The sequence below is a fragment of the Suricata suricatta genome, chromosome 16, assembly GCF_006229205.1.
Source record: "Suricata suricatta isolate VVHF042 chromosome 16, meerkat_22Aug2017_6uvM2_HiC, whole genome shotgun sequence".
Taxonomy (NCBI): Eukaryota; Metazoa; Chordata; class Mammalia; order Carnivora; family Herpestidae; genus Suricata; species Suricata suricatta.
Window position 1 is genome coordinate 16,776,411 of NC_043715.1, and position 18,068 is coordinate 16,794,478.

At 44.9% G+C, this 18,068-nt stretch overlaps 1 long non-coding RNA gene across 1 annotated transcript; it reads right to left on the minus strand.

Annotated features, from left to right (window-relative positions):
• Positions 1 to 763: 763 nt before the first annotated feature.
• On the minus strand, positions 764 to 16,276 carry LOC115280755. Its single transcript, XR_003903914.1, has 3 exons — positions 16,092 to 16,276; positions 14,986 to 15,190; positions 764 to 1,847 (listed from the first exon to the last, which is right to left on the minus strand). It is a non-coding gene; the product is annotated as an uncharacterized LOC115280755 (long non-coding RNA).
• Between the last annotated feature and the right edge of the window lie 1,792 nt (positions 16,277 to 18,068).

An 18,068-nucleotide genomic window follows, 5' to 3' on the forward strand; every position in this document is an offset into this window, starting at 1 on the left:
CACGACTGGAAACAGGGGCACCCCATTCATACTCCCCCGAGGCATTCGGTTATCCAAAGCTTTGATGGAGGCCGGGTGTGGCCGTCCCACAACCGGCTACAGCGGGGGCTGCCCCCATCCTCTTTCCACCTCCCACGCCAGCCGGCACAGAGTAAGGTTTAAAACTGGCCGTGAGGTGCAACTCAGTACACCAAACAAATGGAGGCTGGAGAGAAGGGCCCAGTTTGGGACAGTTGGGAGGTTGTCGTGGCGTCCAACTGGGCAAGGTAGAGGGGTGGTTATTAGCACCATCATCTCCAGCAACCCCTTCCCCCCATTAAATATGACACTTTCTCAACTTGAGGTTTTATTTATTTTTTAGAGAGAGAGAGAGAGAGCAAGAGAGACAGCATGAGCAGGGAGGGGAGGGGCAGAAGGGAAGACAGAATCCAAAGCAGGCTGCAGGCCCTGAGTGATCAGCACAGTCCCAGGCAGGGCTGGAACCCACCAACTGTGAGATCATGACCTGAACCAAAGTCAGGTGCTTAATGGACTGAACCACCCAGGCGCCCCAACGTTAGGTAACATTTAAATAAAAACTTAAAAAAAAGACATTTACCTGCTCCTGAGTGGCTCAGTCAGTTGGACCTCAGACTCTTGATTTTGCTTAGGTCTTGGTCTCATGGTTTGTGGGATTGAGCCTGCTTGGCCCCCTTCCTCTCTCTGGTCCCTACCTCCCCCGACCTCAAAATAAAAAATAAAGACTTTTTTTTTAAATGCAGCTGTTTTTATTGATCTGAAATACGGATACAATCTAAGTGGAAAGTTCTATATGCAAGCGGCCTTCCAGTGAGTCTCTTTTGGCACCGCTCTCCTGTCACGCTTCTCTCACCAAACCTCCTGGAGAAACACTGAAACATCTGGCGGGGCTGGGATTTGCTCCTCTACTTTAGACCTGAAGTGCTTTCCCCTTCAAGACACACAAGTGGGGCCCAGACAGAGGAACCGTCCTGGGACCAAGTTGCTCCACTCTGCCCGCCCTCTCCCAACCAAGCTGAGTTTTCCCAACTCCCCATTCCCTAGGCCTCTCCACCTGCTTTAGCTGCCCTGAGATCCTACTCGTCCCTCCCCTCCTTCCCCAGCTCAGATTCAGAGGTTTGAAGAGGGGACTAGAGTATCTAATTAGATACTCTTTGGCCCTCAAGGGCTAACCTGGTAGCCTGCCTGGCTTTCCAACCACCAGGCCTGTGGCTGTGAGGATAACACTTGCCATGCGACTGGGGTCCTCTCTGGAGCTGAGCATCAGCTCTGGAGCCCCACCGCCTGAGTTCAAACCCGTGTTCCACCATGATTAGTGCCACAGCCTAGGGCAAGGGAAATCTCTCTTTGAGGCTCAATTCTGCATGCATCAAATGGGGCTTTTAAGACATCTGCCCCGCAAAATACTAGGATTAAGGGAGTTAATATATATAAATAAGGATTAAATTAATACGTTTAAAATGCACATCTCAGTACCTGGCACAGAACAAGTGCCCAAATGTTGCCTGGTATTATTGCTTTAGGATCTGGCTCATTTGTCCTCTGCCTGTGAATGGTTTCTCTCCTCCTTAGCACCCTCACAGTCCCCAAACTAAGAAATGAGAAACACTGCAACCCTTCAATTTCACGGCTGATGGTAAAAGCAAGCAATTGGCATCTGGTATTATGGGAGAGCTTGTTTATCTGGCCTGTGGTCCCAGCAGCTGTGGGTTGGGCGTGGATAACGTGCAGGAATAGCCTGAGGCGGCCTGCTGAGCTCCAAGCCTGCCTTGCTTGCCATGCTCTCCCGCAGGGGTTGCTTCCCCAGCCCTCCGCCCGGGTGGCTTTCCCTGCAGGAGAGAAGGTTAGATGTCAGTGCTGGTGCGCATGGTGGCAGCGAAGACCCCAAAGGGTACCCGGTGACTCCACCTATCTTCGCCTCGCAGGTTCCGTTGAGCCGGCCTGGAAGCAGATGAAGCCATTAGGTGGTCGGTTAAACACAGACGAGCCTCGAGATACAGGCCCTAATTAAGTAAACACCCGGCTAGTGGGCTGTAGAGCCCGCTCATTTCCGCCTCCTTCCAGGGCACTCAGCATTCCGCGAGAGGGCGGGGAGAAGAGAAATTGAGAGTCAGCTCATCCGCCTGCAACTTGGACCTCGGCTCCTGTCTTCTCTGTAGCTCCCCCTTGTTGGTCGTTTATTCATTCATTTATTGAATGAATATTTGCTGGTAGCTTGCTATGTGCTAAGCACTGTAGATACAATAGTGAACAAAACAGACAACTCTGCACCCTTGGACCTTCCATCCCCAAGTGTGGGGGTGGGTGGGAGTGGGGGTAATAGAGGAAAATAACCAAATAAGTAAATACATGTTGGATAATACATGCTGTGTAGATGAACAAGGACTAAGTGGGAAGTGCCAATTCCTGAGACATAAGGTAGTGTTGGAAATTGTACATAAAGTGATCTGGAAGGGGTTTCAGTCAGGTCCAGCAGAAGACAGAATCCAGGTCTGGTGAAACAGGCAGAGGTTCAGAGAATCAAGAGGGATGTTGTGGCCCCAGGGACCAACAAGAGCAGAAAGGCCTTAGAACTTCGGAGCCCGAAGGGCAAAGGGAAGAAATGGTATCACTGAGCTTGGGAGTTGGGGAGAGCTGCAGAGTGGGGACTACCCTTCCCCGATGCAGCTGCTGTCCAGGTGGACACAGCCACTGCCCCGAGCAAGGAGGATGTGGGGAAACTCCAACTTCTCTCCCTGTTTGCCATTCATCTCCTGGCAGTGCCTCCCATGGACTAAAGCCACCCAGAAGCCTAAGGGCAAGAAAGCCCATGTAGTGGAGTGTCTAGGGGTCCTCCCCAGTCACAGGGCAGGATGGGAAAGACAGACAGAAAATTAATGAGGGGTGGGTGAGCAAGGGGGAAGTCCAGAGGCCTCACTGAGATCTGGACATTTGAACAGTACCTGAAGGAAGTGAAGAAGCACGTTACGCAAGGATTCTGAAGAAAGAGTATGCCAGGCAGAGAAATCTGAGCAAAGACCCTGAGGCAGTAGTTTACTTGGGACAGAGAAAAAAAGAAAAAAAAAAAAAGAGCCAGACTGACTGGAGTAGAGTGAGCAAGTTGGAAATGAGTCAGAGTTGGAAGGGTGGGGACTAAATCATACGCCACTGTCAGAACTTGGATTTTACTGAGTGGGAAGGAAGGAAGGCACTGGAGGCCTTGAGCAGACAGGTAGTGTTGAGACCACAGAGGATGAGGGTAGAAGCAGGGAGGTCAGGGGCACCTGGGTGGCTCACTCGGTTGGGCATCCGGCTTCAGCTCAGGTCATGATCTCAGTTTGTGGGTTCCAGCCCCGCATCGGGCTCTGTGCTGACGGCTCGGAGCCTGGAGTCTGCTTTGGATTTGGTGTCTCCCTCTCTCCCTGACCCTCCCCTGCTCACACAGTCTCTCTCTGTCTCTCAAAAATAAATTAAAAAACATTAAAAAAAAAAAAGCAGGGAGGTCAGCTGGGATCCTACTGCAATAAAACTGAAAAGGCTTGGTTTAGGGTAGACATTGTAGAAGGGATAAGAAAGTATCAGATTTTAAAAAAACAGAAAATAACAGCTGTTGGCGAGGAAATGGAAAAATTGGAATGTGCACTGTTGATGAGAATGTAAAATGGTGCAGTCAGTATGGAAAACAGTGGAAAACAGAAAAGCAGTTACTAAAAAATTTAAAAATAGAATTGCCATGGGGTCTAGAAATTCCACTTCTGGATACATACTCAAAAGAATTGAAAGCATGGATATATTTGAATATCCATGTTCATAGCAGCATTATTTGCAATAGCCAATCATTGTTACTGCCAATGTTCAACAGGTACAGAGTTTAAATTTTTTTAAATTTATTTTTGAGAGAGAGAAAGCATGAGCAGGGGAGGGTCAGAGAGAGAGGGAGACACAGAATTGAAAACAGGCTCCAGGCCCTGAACTAGCTGTCATCACAGTGCCAGATGCAGGGCTCAAACCCACAAACCGTAAGATCATGACCTGACCTGAAGTCTGATGCTTAATGGACTGAGCCACCCAGGCGCCCCAACAGTACAGAGTTTAGTTTTGTTTTTGTTTTAAATTTTTTAACATTTATTTATTTTTGAGAGACAGAGATACAGATCATGAGCAGGGGAGAGGCAGAGAGAGAGGGACCACAGAATCGGAAGCAGGCTCCAGGCTCTGAGCTGTCAACACAGAGCCTGACGCAGGGCTCGAACCCACAAACTGAGATCATGATCTGAAACAAAGTTGGACACTCAACAGACTGAGCCACCCAGGCTCCCTGGTTTTGCATGATGAAAAGAGGTTTATGGAAGGATGGTGGTAATGGTTGCACAACAATGTGAATGTACTTAATGCCACTGAACTGTATGTTACATGAATTCTATCATGATTTTTAAGAAGTTACTTTTAAAAAGTGATTAGGCCCTGAGTATATTTTAAAGATCTATTCAGGACACCTGCCTGGCTCAGTCAGGAGAGCAAGGGACTCTTGATCTCCTGATCATGAAATCCAGTCCCACGTTGGGTGTAGAGATTACTTACAAAATTTTTTTTCAGTAAAGGTTTTTGCCAACAGCAAGATTGGCTAAAGGATTGGATATGAGTGTGGTAGAAAGAGTAGGTCAAGAATGACTCCAGAGTTTGAGGCCTGCGCAACCAGCAGGATGGCAACACCATTTCTTGAGTTGGGGAAGGTGTGTGTAGTAGAAAATGTCAGGGTACCACTCAGATTCTCCCTGGGATCCCTTTGATGGTTTCAGAGCTTCCCTGTCTTGGCTTCTGTGTGCTGATGCTTCTAGCAGCCTGCACATGTGATTCTCTTCAGAGATCTGCCATCTGCTACTGGGGTCCTTTGCTCTTGCAAGAAAGTGCCCAGGAGCTCACTTCCCCAGCTCTTAGCCAATAACCAACCTGTACAGGAGTACGGAAGCCCAGGTTCCTTTCCCCTAGCCAGCCAAATCCCGAGAGGTAACTGACATCTAGCATCCTCTGTGGGATGAGGCTGAAGATACTCTCTGAGGACTTGGTCTGAAATCACAATCCTGTTCAGCCTTCCTCTCCCTCGTTCCTCCCCCTCCTGCTGCTCCTCCCCCTGCTCCTCACACTCCTCCTCCTCTCCTTCTTCTCTTTTTCCTCTTTCTCTTTCTCCTTCTTCTTCCTCTTCCCCTTCCCCTCCTTCTCCTCCTCCTTTTTTAAGTTTATTTTTTTAGAAATCTTAAACCCAACATGGGCTCCAACACACGATCCTGAGATCAAGTCACATTCTCTTCTGACTGAGCAAGCCATATGCCTCACCTCTTGCCTTTTTTGCCCTGTTTCTCCCACTCCTTTACTTGCTCCTCCTGGGATCCCTTCCTTAGTTAGTCATCTGGGCACATGAATCCCTGTCTCACAGTAGGCTTCTTGGAATCCCACTGCAGGTGGAGCAAGTTTGGAAATGGGGGAAGACGGAGCTTCAAATTGGGGAATGTTTAGAGATGCCTGGTAGTGGCATGTTGAGGAGGCTGTGGCCGGAGACACCAGGTCAGGGGAGATGTCTGGCCTGGGGATATACATTTGTCACAGTGGGAAAGCATCAGCTCTGGGGACAATCTGCAGAAAAAGACCTGCCTGGGTAGAATTCTGAGCCTCTGGGGCCTTCCCATCTCTCACAGTGTGGCCTTCAGCAGTCAGAATGTCTGTACTGTCCAGGACACCCTCCACATACACAGAGCCGGGAGTTTTTCACTGTGCTTTTTGAAAAGAAGTATACAAAGTGAGAGAGAGAGGGAGAGAGAGAGAGAGAGGGAGGGAGGGAGATGGAGAGAAGAAAAGAAACATAAGAAAAGTAAACTTTTCTCTGATTCAAGAAACAAGAGTTGCACTTTTCCTGAGCTTCCTGTCTGCATTTAAACTCCTGCTCAGTGGGGCCCGGGTGGCTCAGTCAGTTAAACATGTGACTTGATTTTGGCAGTCATGATCTCATAGTCAGGTCTTGAGATCGACCCGGGTGTCAGCTCCCACTGGGCATGGAGCCTGCTTAAGATTCTCTCTCTCTCTCTCTCTCTCTCTCTCTCTCTGTCTGTCTCTCTGTCTCTCTCTCTCTGTGTACCTCTGCCCCGAGCATACTCTCACGTATTCGCTCTCTAAATAAATAAATAATAACCTCATGCTACTTACTGTGGTGTGGAGTCTGGCATTATTACTTTCCTCTGTCTTTCTACCTCACTCTCTAGCACCTCTTTTCTGCCTCGTTGGGAGCTCCTTGGGGCCGGGACCAGAATATAACTTCTCCAGATTCCCCCACAGCACCCAACCAGGGAAAGGCCTGTGTCTTTGAAATTAGGGTTGACAGACACAAGTCTGAATCTTGCCCCCAAAGACTGCCTAGGTGACCTGGGTGAGTTATTTAATCCCTCAAAGCCTCTGGAATTAGTCGCTCCTATTTGATGGGTGATGGTGAGAATTACCCCACACTGAACTCCCGACCTCCCCTACAAACCTGCTCCTCTCACAATTTGTCCGCCTCAGCGAAAGCAATTGCTTTCCAGCCTGAGGTGTCTTTCACACCCTGACTCATCTTGTACTCGCTCACTCTGCTTTCCCAGCACTCCCCTCCTTGCTGTTCTCAGAACACACCAGGGTGGGCCGCCTCCAGCCTCTGCACCCGTGCCCCCTCGGCCGGACTGCCCTTCCCAAAGATGTCCACCTGCCTCTCTCCCTCGCTCTTTCAGGCCTCTGCTCAGGTGTTGCTCCTTCGAGAGGCCTTCCCTGACCACCAGGCATAGATAGCATTCTCTCATCATCCTCTCTTGCCCTTCACCCTGCTGTACTTTTTCATAGCACTTATCACACATTAATTTATTAGTACATATATTAATTTTTTTTCCTTTGGGCGGCAACACACAGTAATGATTAAGAGCAAGGACTCCAGGGGCACCTGGGTAGCTTAGTCGGTTAAGTGTCTGACTCTTCAGTTTGGCTCAAGACATGATCTCATGGCTCATGGAATCGAGCTGTGTGTGGGGCTTTGTGCTGGGTGTGGAGCCTGCTTAAGATTCTCTCTTTCCCTCTCCCTCTGCCGCTCTCCCCTGTGTGCTTGCTTGTGTGAGTTCTCTCTCCCTCCCTCACTCTCTCTAAAAAAATATATAAAAAGAAAAAAGAGCAAGAACTCCAAAGCCACACTGTCTGGCTTTGAATCCTGAATCTAGCTCTTCTGATCTATGAGACCTTAGGTAGGTGATTTTTAACTCCTTTGTTCTCCAGTATTCTCTAGGGATTTCTGGCTGGCTCAGCTGGTAGAGTGTGAGACTTGTGATTGACTCCCTTGTGCTCCAGTATTCTCATCTAGAAAATGGGATAAGCATAATAATACCTTCCCCATAGGTTATAATTTACTATTTGTAAAGCATTTTAGTACATAATAAACAAGTGCTTATTAAATTGTATTTATTATCAGTCTCTCTCATTGGGTGTATCCTCTATGAAAGATAGGTATTTTTTTTTAAGTTTATTTATTTATTTATTTTGGGAGAGAGGTAGGGGAGGAGGGAGAGAGACAGCTGGAGAAGTACAGGGATAGAGGGAGAGAGAATCCCAAGCAGGCTCCATGCTGTCAGTGCAGAGCTTGATGTTGGGCCCGAATTTATGAACTATGAGATCATGACCTGAACCAAAACCACAGATGCTTAACCGACTGAGCCACCTAGGCACCCCTGATAGGTCTTTCTGTCTGCTGTTCACTTTTGTATCCTCGGAACCTAGAATGGCCTAGCATAAAATACTCAAGTATTTATTGAATGGATGAAATCAATAAGATCTAAGTGATGAGATCCAGTGAGCTAATATAGGAATAAGCGGTTTGCAAAGTGACATACAAATGAAACATGTCACAATAGAATGAACTACTACCATTTCCTGAGCACACACTGGATAGATTCTGTACTAATTACTTTTATGCATGAGCTCATCCAAATCCTCACAACTTGACACAGTAGTTCATATTGTTCCCTTTTCACAGACAAGCTGGGGGTAAGCCCCTTGCCCAAGACCACACAGCAAAGGCAGATGCAGAGCCGCAGTGTAACCCGGTCCCGCCTCGCTCCAAAATTCATTGCCTGAACCAGTTGCCAAGCTGCTATCCGTCAATATTTGCTGGAAGAATGAAGTTGTGAAGCAGGTTTTTGGTATATTAGGAAGAATTCTACAATATCCAATCCTTTCTCTTAAAAACCTCTAAAAATAAACATATTTGCCCCTGGTTCAAGGTTAAATTCTGGGTCCTCCAAGAAACATTTAGAAAGAGCTTTTCTGCCCATTTTTGGTAGCAAAATTCCCAGATCCCCACACCCACACATTTATGGGGATGTGTCCCAAAGACAAGTGGGTATTTTGCAGTCTTTTCTAGGAAGTAGCCTTAAAACTGGGTGAGGTTCTATTTCCTGTCCCTCCTCTCCACTGCCCAGTGCTCAGAACCAATGATTCCATAGTCTTACTTCTTATAAATGTTTGTGATTTTTCTGGGACCCTCCTTTTTGTCTGGTGATGTCAATGGTCAGTTCCTTCCATCTATCACTTCTGAATCCTTCAAGGTGCTGAGGCAGCTGATCCCCAGCAAGAAACCTGATCCCTATGCCTTCTCTTTCTTTGAGTCTTGGGAGGGGCTATGATGCCTTTGTGAATTTTTGCTAAGGCCTGAGCTGTCAGTTTCTAGAGATCAGAGGCCAAGCATTTATGTATGTGTGTACACTGAGCACACAGAATCAATTAATCGATAAGCACTCACAAAGCCCTGAAGACTTGTGGTTGGCCAAGGTCTAGAGACTTTGAGAACTGTATGGCCAAAAAGGGCCTTAAAGAAAATCATCATCATCATCATCATCATCATCATCATCATCATCATCATCATCATCTATCCTCCAAACCATTCTTTATCCTTCCTCTAAGTTGCAGGTAACCTGCAAATTAGGCTTCCCAGGCTCACTTGAGAGATGACTTCTTGTTGGGGTCAGGTTGGGGTCAGACAATGGGAAGGAGCACTGGAGGGAGACTAGAGGGTTGGACAATGGAAAGGCCAGGGTACTTTTTCTCTTACAGTAATGTCTTGGCAATGGCTATGTCACAGCTCCTGCTGTGGTTCCGGGTTCTGCCAAACCCTGGGCTCCAGTAACACCACGGTTTCCCTCTCTTCTTCCTGCTCAGTGGTGGATGACTTCTTGCTGCCTAATCTGTAGGTCGTATCACTGTCCTCTATTTGATTTCTCAGCCTCTTCATCACTTCTGCATTAAGTTCCTTTGCTTTAAAGACTCTCAGTGGTTCCTGCCTTCCCTACTGGACCTTGACTAATAGAAGAGTTAAAACTGGAACAGTACAGGGGCACCTGGGTAGCTCAATCAGTTGGGCATCTGACTCAGGCCATGATCTTGAGGTTTTTGAGTTCAAGCTCCACATCAAGCACAGAGCCCAGTTCAGATCCTCTGGCTCCCTCTTTCTCTGCCCCTCTCCTGTCTGTGCTGTCTCTCAAAAATGAATAAACATTAAAAAATAAAGAAAACTTATGAAGTACTTACCATGCGCCAGTGTTATAAGCATATTATGTAAATTAAGTTTCTCAATTCTACCATCTGAGGAATGATTACATTTTACAGATCATATTTACATCTTACAAAACTGAGGCACAGAGAGTTTGATCTACTCTGGTAACATCCCAAATCTGGATGCATATCAGAAATTTGCTCAGGAGGCAAATTAAAAATCGAGGAGGTGATGGATGCCATCCTATTCCTACTGCATCAGACTCGTTGGTCTATGGGGCCCAGGAATCTGGACATTTCAAAGCTTGCCAGGTGATTCTTATGCTGCTAACCCAGCAGCCCTCCATGAACTGGTATTCAGGAAACCCTGACCTTGTTCTGGTGATGAAGGCGCCTAGATCCAGATCAGGAAGGTGACCAACCCCAGCGGTACAGCAAGCTCTGTTGCAGACAACACACTGCCAAGGACAGGACATCACTTTCTGCTACCTTCACTGTCTTCTTCTTCAAGGTCACATGGCTGGTTTTGATGTTTGGACTTGCTTTCCCTAGGAGGCATCTGAAGCCACTTCTTATTAGAACTGTTTTGGAAAATTCAGTGTATAAACAGACATTTACGCAGGATTTCTGAGTGGCTGATCAGTGTTTGGATAAGAAAAAAGAAGGCAGTTTAATCCACATAATCTCTACTTTTCGGTCCTTTCTGAATAACTTCAAGGAACTAGTTAATCCTCCATTCTATTGTCCCCGTTCTGACCAAGACTATGGTTGGGTGAAGAATCTGTGCTTTTTAACAGGAGCTCATGGTGATTGGACAATCTGGAAAAGATGAGCAAAATCCAAAAAGCCCACAATCTTTTTTTTTTTCTTTAGTTTTTATTTATTTATTTTTGAGAGACAGAGAGAGACAGTACAAGCAGGGAAGGGTCATAGAGAGAGGGAGGTACAGAATCTGAAGCTGGCTCCAGGCTCTAAGCTAACTGTCAGCACAGAGCCCGACCCAGGGCTCGAACCCACGAACTGTGAGATCATGATCTGAGCTGAAGTCAGATGCTCAACCGACTGAGCCACCCAGGCACCCCAAAGCCCACAATCTAAATGGACGTTGTAACAACCAGCCCCATAAGGACTGGATATTTGTTTCCTCTCTGCACGCCATTGCTATAATCCCAGCACCAATAGCAGTGCCTGGCACACTGCAGGTGCTTAATAAATATTTATTTAATGAAATAATAATAGTAATACTTTTTATTGCATTTAAAAAATATCAGGTTATTCCATGATCCCCACAATGGACAGGGTAGATATCAGAGTCTTCATTTTACAGAAGATGAAACTGAGGTCAGAAAGGTCACACAGCTAAGGAGAAGTTTTGGAAGCTCTCTCCGTGCAATTCTCCCCTCCCAGCCGATGGTGATGAGAGAAACACAAGTGGGAAGATGCACATATGAATGAAGAATAAACTGTCAGAATACAGTTCAAATGACTTGACAAGGGAAGAAATTTTAGCCTTTCACCAGAGGAGGAGACTGGAGACTCAAAAACTCCAGAGGATACACAAATTTCTCTCCCTCTCTCTGAACTCAGAACGTTACATCGTCATTAGCTCAAGGAGCCCTTGCTTGCCTGCTTTATTGGGAATAGTAACTCCCCCTTTTCCTTATCACCAAATGCTAAATGCTTTGTGCATCTTATCCTATCATCTCTCTTCTGGACGGTTACAATAGCCTTCCTGAATTCCGCTCCAGTCTGTTTTCCCCACTAATGTCAGACTAATCATTTAAAACTGCCTAAAAAGGGGCGCCTGGGTGGCTCAGTCAGTTGACTGTCTGACTATTGATTTTGGTTCAGGTCATGATCTCATGGTTTGTGAGTTTGAGCCCCTTATCGGGCTCTGCGCTGACAGCATGGAGCCCGCTTGGGATTCGCTTTCTCTTTCTCTCTCTCTCACTCTCTCTCTGCCCCTCCCCTGCTTGTGCTCTCTCTCTTTCTCAAAAATAAACATTTAAAAATAAAACTGCCTAAATAAGTAAACAAGCAAAACATTAATAAACAAAGCATAAGTAAATAAATAGTCTGATTACTTTGTCTCTCTGATTAAAATTCCTGAAGGCCTCTGCACTATGCTCAGTCAAGGTTCTGCCCCATCTGGTCCACACCTACCTCTCCATTTATTACATTCAAGAAATACTCATTGAGGGCCTACCATGTGTCAGATGCTATTTGGGGCATTGAGGATGCAGCAGGAAATCAAATAAACAAGGTCCTTCCATGGAATTTATAAGAAAAAAAAAGTAGAGAAGTTAACAAACAGGATAATTAGAGGCTACTGAAAGTGCTAAAGTAGAAATAAAGTAACAAGATAATCTCTAGGGAAGCCCATTTATTGATAGAATGGTCAGGGTAGATGCTCTGAGGAGGCAACACTGAAGCTAAGACCTGAAGGGTGAGAAGGAACCAGTCATGGAAAAGTTGGGAGAAATTATTCCAGGCAGAAGGAACAGAATATGGCAATATTCCTCCTTTGCTTGAGGTAAGCAGATTCTGCAAACCAGGAACAAAGGAAAACTCAGTGTGGCTGAAGCAGAATGAGTCAGAGAGAGAGAGAGAGAGAGAGAGAGAGAGAGAGAGAGAGAGAGAGAGAGAGATGAGGTAAGATCAGAGAAACAGGTGTGCACCAGATCATATAGGGCTTCATAGCCACAGAAAGAAGTCTTTTATTCCAGAATAAAAGAAAACCACTGAAGAATTTTAAGCAAAGGAGGAATATTGCCAGATTTATATTTTCTAACAATCCTTCTCCCTGTTGTGCAAAAATGAACTGGAGGCAGGAGGCATAAATGAAGGACAAGAGAAAGCTGGTGCTGGGTCCAGACAGGAGGTGATGGGCTTTCCTGGGACCATAAGAGGAGATGGGGTAGAGTGGTCAGATTCCTGACAGAGCTTTGGGGTGAAACTAACAAACAGGATGATAGACTGATTTTGAGGATGAAGGAAAAGAGGAGATGGTGCTATTTATGGAGACAGAATCAAGTGCAGGAGGAATCAAGAGTTCCATTTGGATTGTGAAGTTGGAGCTAGTCAGGTGCAGATGTCAAGTTCACCATGGGCTACTGGCTGGGTTGGATATATCAACATGGGTATCTCCAAATAGATGATACCTACACGCATTGGATTAGCCCTGTTGGCCTCTGGCATTTGAAGACTGGGCAGGGAAGGAGGGACTAAGAGAGGTAAAAGGAGAACCAGAAGATTGAAGTCCACAAATGAAAAGGTTTCAGAAAAGAGGAAGTGGTCAGTTGGGTCAAAGCTGCTGGGAAACCATGAAAGATGTGGTCAGAGATATGTCCATTGAATACGTCCAACTCCATCGAGTTGCTGGGAGAATCGTTTTACCAAGAAACCAATCCAGAAACAAGCTTGGATTAGACAGAAGAGTAAATTAGAGGTGAGGGGAAAATGTATAGATAATTCTTTTCAAGTTTCCTTCAACTGAAAGTGTAACTGCAGGTGTGTGTGGAGCTAAATGTGGGTTTGTTTTTCTAGATCACATTCACTAGAACCATGTTCTCCAAACTTCAGTCATGGAAGAACAGTCTTTGGGGGCACCTGGGTGGCTCAGTCGTTTGAGCACCTGCCTTTTGACCTTGGCTCAGGTCATAATCCCAGGGTCGTGGGATCACTCTCTCTCTTCCTCTGCCCTTCTCCCCTGACTCGCATGCTCACTCTCTCTCTCTCTTCCTCTGCCCCTCTCCCCTGACTCCCATGCTCACTCTCTCTCTCTCTTCCTCTGCCCCTCTCCCCTGACTCCCATGCTCACTCTCTCTCTCTCTCTCTCTCAAATAAAAAAATAAAAAACAACTTGTTAAATAAAAAAAAAAGAAAAGGAATCATTTTAGTTTCTGTACCATCCATATACCACAGGTATCCTATATGTAAAATTAGTCTTAAAATCAACTCACTTTTAATTTAAATTTGCTGGAAACATTTACTCTAAAAAAAGCAACATTACTACATCAAATGGGAAACCTACACCACTTGCCATAAATAGCAAATCAGTTCAATAAAAATAAAACAATGTCACTTAATTCCAGCTGGAGACTATTGCCTGCTGGGGGCTGAGCCCAGGAGCAGCTCTGTTTCAAAAGGGAAATCACTACATGTTAGTTGTTGAAGACCCGTGGACATCAAAGTGGGGCTTTCTTCTTCAAGAACTGAAAGAGAATTTAAAGGATGTTTTTGGAGGGGTAGGGTGGTCTATGTGATTTAAAATCACCCAATAGTAGGGCTATCCTCTGAGAAATACTTCTTAGAACATTTTTTTTCTTGACAAATAACTTACACTTGGTTGAGTGTGCAAATCCTAAATGTGGAGCTTGAATAACTTTTACATACGTAAATACTAGTGAAACTAGCACCCAGCTCAAGCTCTAGAATTTCCCGGCAAGTAGGCCAGGGCCAGCCTCTAAACAAACCTGGGGCGCCTGGGCGGCTCAGTCAATTGAGCAACCGACCGACTTCAGCTCCGGCCATGATCTCGAGGTTTGCAGATTCGGGCCCTGAGTCAGGCTCTGTGCTGACAGCTCAGAGCCCGGAGCTTGCTTCAGACTCTGTGTCTCCTTCTCTCTCTGCCCATTCGTGCTCTCTCAATGATAAATAAATGTAAAAAAAAATATTTTTTAAACGACAAAGGGTGTGTCTTCATGGAATTGACAGTTTGCTCCCCATGAGATCCCTAGCGCCTAGCATAGTGCTAGTATATAGTAGGTGCTCTCTTTCTTCCCTTTTAGCTTATCTGTATGTTTTTTTCCTATTAGATTTTTACAGAGAGTGCATGTTATTTGTGAGTTAAAAACCAGTCTTATGCAGGACACCTGGCTGGATCATTTGGTAGAGTATTCGATTCTTGGTCTTGGGGTTGTAAGTTCGAGCCTGATGTTAGGTGCAGAGATTACTTAAAAATAAAATCTTAAAAAAACAAAAACAACCAGTCTTACCCAAACTCCAATTTTCCAGAAAGTCTAATCCAGAACTTATTAATGAAAACCAGAAAGAACATCAGGATCTCCCTGTGGATATAAAATCTTGGACTGAGAAGCGAGAAGTGTCCAAACAGAAGAATATAGAAGCAAGTCTCCAGATTCCAAGCCTCTCCCTCACTCACGCATCTGTATTTTGTAGGTCTCTGCAGCGGTCTTTGCTCTCACACCCTTACACACAATAGTTAAGGACACCAGAACCGATTTGTCTGCCCTCCTCGTTAAAACGGGGACAGCAGGACAAAACATCACCAACAAGTCTTTAAAAATTTAAAGAGCCCAATAAAGTTCTTCATTTGGCATCTGCCACGGACGGAAATCGCTTCTGGCATGTGTGTCAGCTGTGTTCCCCCCTCCCCAGACACCTTTTGAACAAACACCCCTCACCAAGGCTTACCTGCAGCTGCTTGTAGGAGGGTGTCAGGGCCCCTTGCAGTGGAGGGTGGGGAAAGCCCTTATATTCAGACAGTGAAGCTAATGAGTTGATATTCTTCAAGCACGTTGAGGATCAAAGTGTGAGATCTGAAACTCTGGCAATAATACAGCCACCTGTGGGCATGGGTGGGCCCACGCAGGGGGGTCCTGGAGAGCAGTGCCAGGTGCTGCGTGCGACAAGACAGGTGTCAGGGCTGACTGGAGAAGGCTAGGTCCCCAAGCGGCATACAGGAAGAAAGAATTCAGAACAACTGTAATTAAATTAATTACAGGAATTTGGGATGTTGGAGAGGGGTGGAACTAAAGGACAAGAAAGAAGAAAACATTCCCACCAAACCAAATTAATAAATGGTAGAGTTTGAGCTTTAGTTTGTTTCCAAAATGATGCAACCAGTGTACTTTGTGTATACTAAGAAATAAGAATATTGCAATTCAAGTAAAAATACTTGATTTCTACTTAGAAATCCATTCCCATCTTTCCTTCAAAGATGCAAACACTCTGAAATGGTTTATGTGCTCCTCCCTGAATCTAAAAAATACTTTTACATAATTGTAATAGCCCAACAACTTACTTTTTCCAGTAAGTCATATATTTGTAAGAATTTTCCAAGTTGATATACACGAATTTACTCCTTTATCACCTCTGGCACATGCATGGACCACATTTTGTTGGTGGCCATGTAATACCAATAGCAACACTTAACAGCATTCCTCTCTCCTGAAAAAGTTTCCAAGTCTTCTCTGTACATTAACCCCTTTAATTCTCACAAGGACCTAGCAAGGCATAGGGATAAATCAAATTTCTCATCATCACACAGCTGGTAAGTTATCAGGGTATGATTTGGGGCCCAAGTCTGGGGCCAAAGTTAGGTTCTTACCCACTGCACCATCCAGCCTGCACTTGGTTTGCTTCCCAAGTTTTGACCTTTAAGGCAAGTTGTCCCAGTATTGTATCAATTAGCTATTACTGGGTAACAAACCATCCCCCAAATGTAGTGGCTTAAAACAATAATAGTTTGTTATTTCTCATGATTCTGTGGGGTGACAAGATGATTCTTCTGATCTTACCTGGACTCACTTAGCAGCTGTGGTCAGCTGGCAACTTAATTAATTGGCTTATGGTGGCCTCAATGACATGTCTGGAGCCTCAGCTGCGATTTCTGGCTGTCTCTTTCCAGCTGGACTTCTTCAGAAAATGGTGGCAATGTTCCAAGAGAGTGAGAGCAGAAGCTGCAAGGTCTCAGCAATATTGGTTTCAGAAAGTCACAGGGGCGCCTGGGTGGCTCAGTCGATTGAGCATCCAACTTCGGCTCAGGTCATGGTCTCACTGCTCATGGGTTTGAACTCCGCATCGGGCTCTGTGCTGACAGCTCAAAGCTTGGAGCCTGTTTTGGATTCTGTCTGTCTGTCTCTCTCTCTCTCTGCGCCTCCCCAACTCACACTCTGTTTCTCTCTCAAAAATAAACAAAGAAAGAAAGAAAGAAGAAGAGAAAAAAGTCACAAGCCCAGCTCAGATTCAAAAAGTGGGAAAATAGATCCCTCTTTTGATGGAGAGAAAGCAAAGAATTTGTGGCCACCTTGAATCTACTAAAGTAACCATTCTTGGGGTGCCTGGGTGGCTCAGTCTGTTAAGTGTCCGGCTTCAGCTCAGGACATGATCTCATGGTTCATGAGTTTGCGCCCTGCGTCAGGCTCTGTGCTGACAGCTACCTCAGAGGCTGGAGGCTGCTTCAGATTCTGTATCTCCCTCTCTCTCTCTCTCTCTCTCTCTCACCTTCCCCTGCTTGCCCTCTGTCTCTCAAAAATAAAAAAAAATTTTTAAAAACGCTAAAGTAACCATCCTTAATATCCCTGGTGTATGGGAAGTGTGTGTGTTTCTAAAGTGTACCAAAACTAGAATTTCTGGAAATGGATTTTCTAACGTCATATTTTTTTATTGAAATGTAATTCACATACCATAAAACTCAGCATTTTATTTATTTATTTATTTTAAGGTTTATTTTTGACAGAGAGAGCACAAGCAAGCGCCTGGGTGGCTCAGTTGGTTAAGCGTCTGACTTCAGCTCAGGTCATGATATCATGGTTCATGAGTTCAAGCCCTGTGTCAGGCTCTGTGCCGACAGCTCAGAGCCTGGAGCCTGCTTCGGATTCTGTTTCCCTCTCTCTCTCTAATCCTCCTCCATTCATGATCATGCTATCTCTCCCTGTCTCTCAAAAATAAATAAAAAACATAATAAAAAATTTTTTAAATCAAGAGGAATTTAAAAAAATTCTCTCTCAAAAATTGATAAACATTAAAAATTAAAAAATATGTAAAAAATAAAGTGGTGAATTCAAGAGTTTTTAGGCTGTGAAACTATCACTATTATCTAATTCTGGAACATTTTTATTAACCCCAAAAGAAATCCCTAACTCATTAGTAGAAAATCTCCATTTCCCTCCTCCTCAGCCCTTGGAAAGCACCTATATATTTAACTACTCTGGACATTTCATATAAATGGAATCAGACAATACATGGTATGTGGTCTCTTGTATCTGGCTGCTTAGCCTTAGGATAATATTTTCAAGTTCATCTACATTTGTAGCATGAATCAGTACTTCATTCTTTTATATAGCTGAGTACTATTCCACTGATGGTGGTTGAATACATATCAGTTTATGGACATTCATGTTGTTTCTGCTTTTTGGCTACTATGAATAATGCTTCTATGAATATGCATAAACTTTTGTACAAACACACATTTGCAATTCTCTTGGATATATATCTCAGAGTAGAATTGTTGGGTTGTATGGTAACTCTATTTTAACCTTTTGAGGAACTGCCAAACTGGTTTAGATAGTGGTTTTATAATTTTATATAAAGCCTCATTTTATAATTTCTACCATCAATTCACAAAGTTTCTGATTTCCCCCACATCTTTGCCAATACTTGTTATCTTCTATTTAAAAAAGTACAGCAATGGGTCACATGGCTGGCTCATTTGGTGAGTATGCAACTCTTGATCTCAGGGTTGTGAGTTTGAGCCCCATATTGGATGTAGAGAT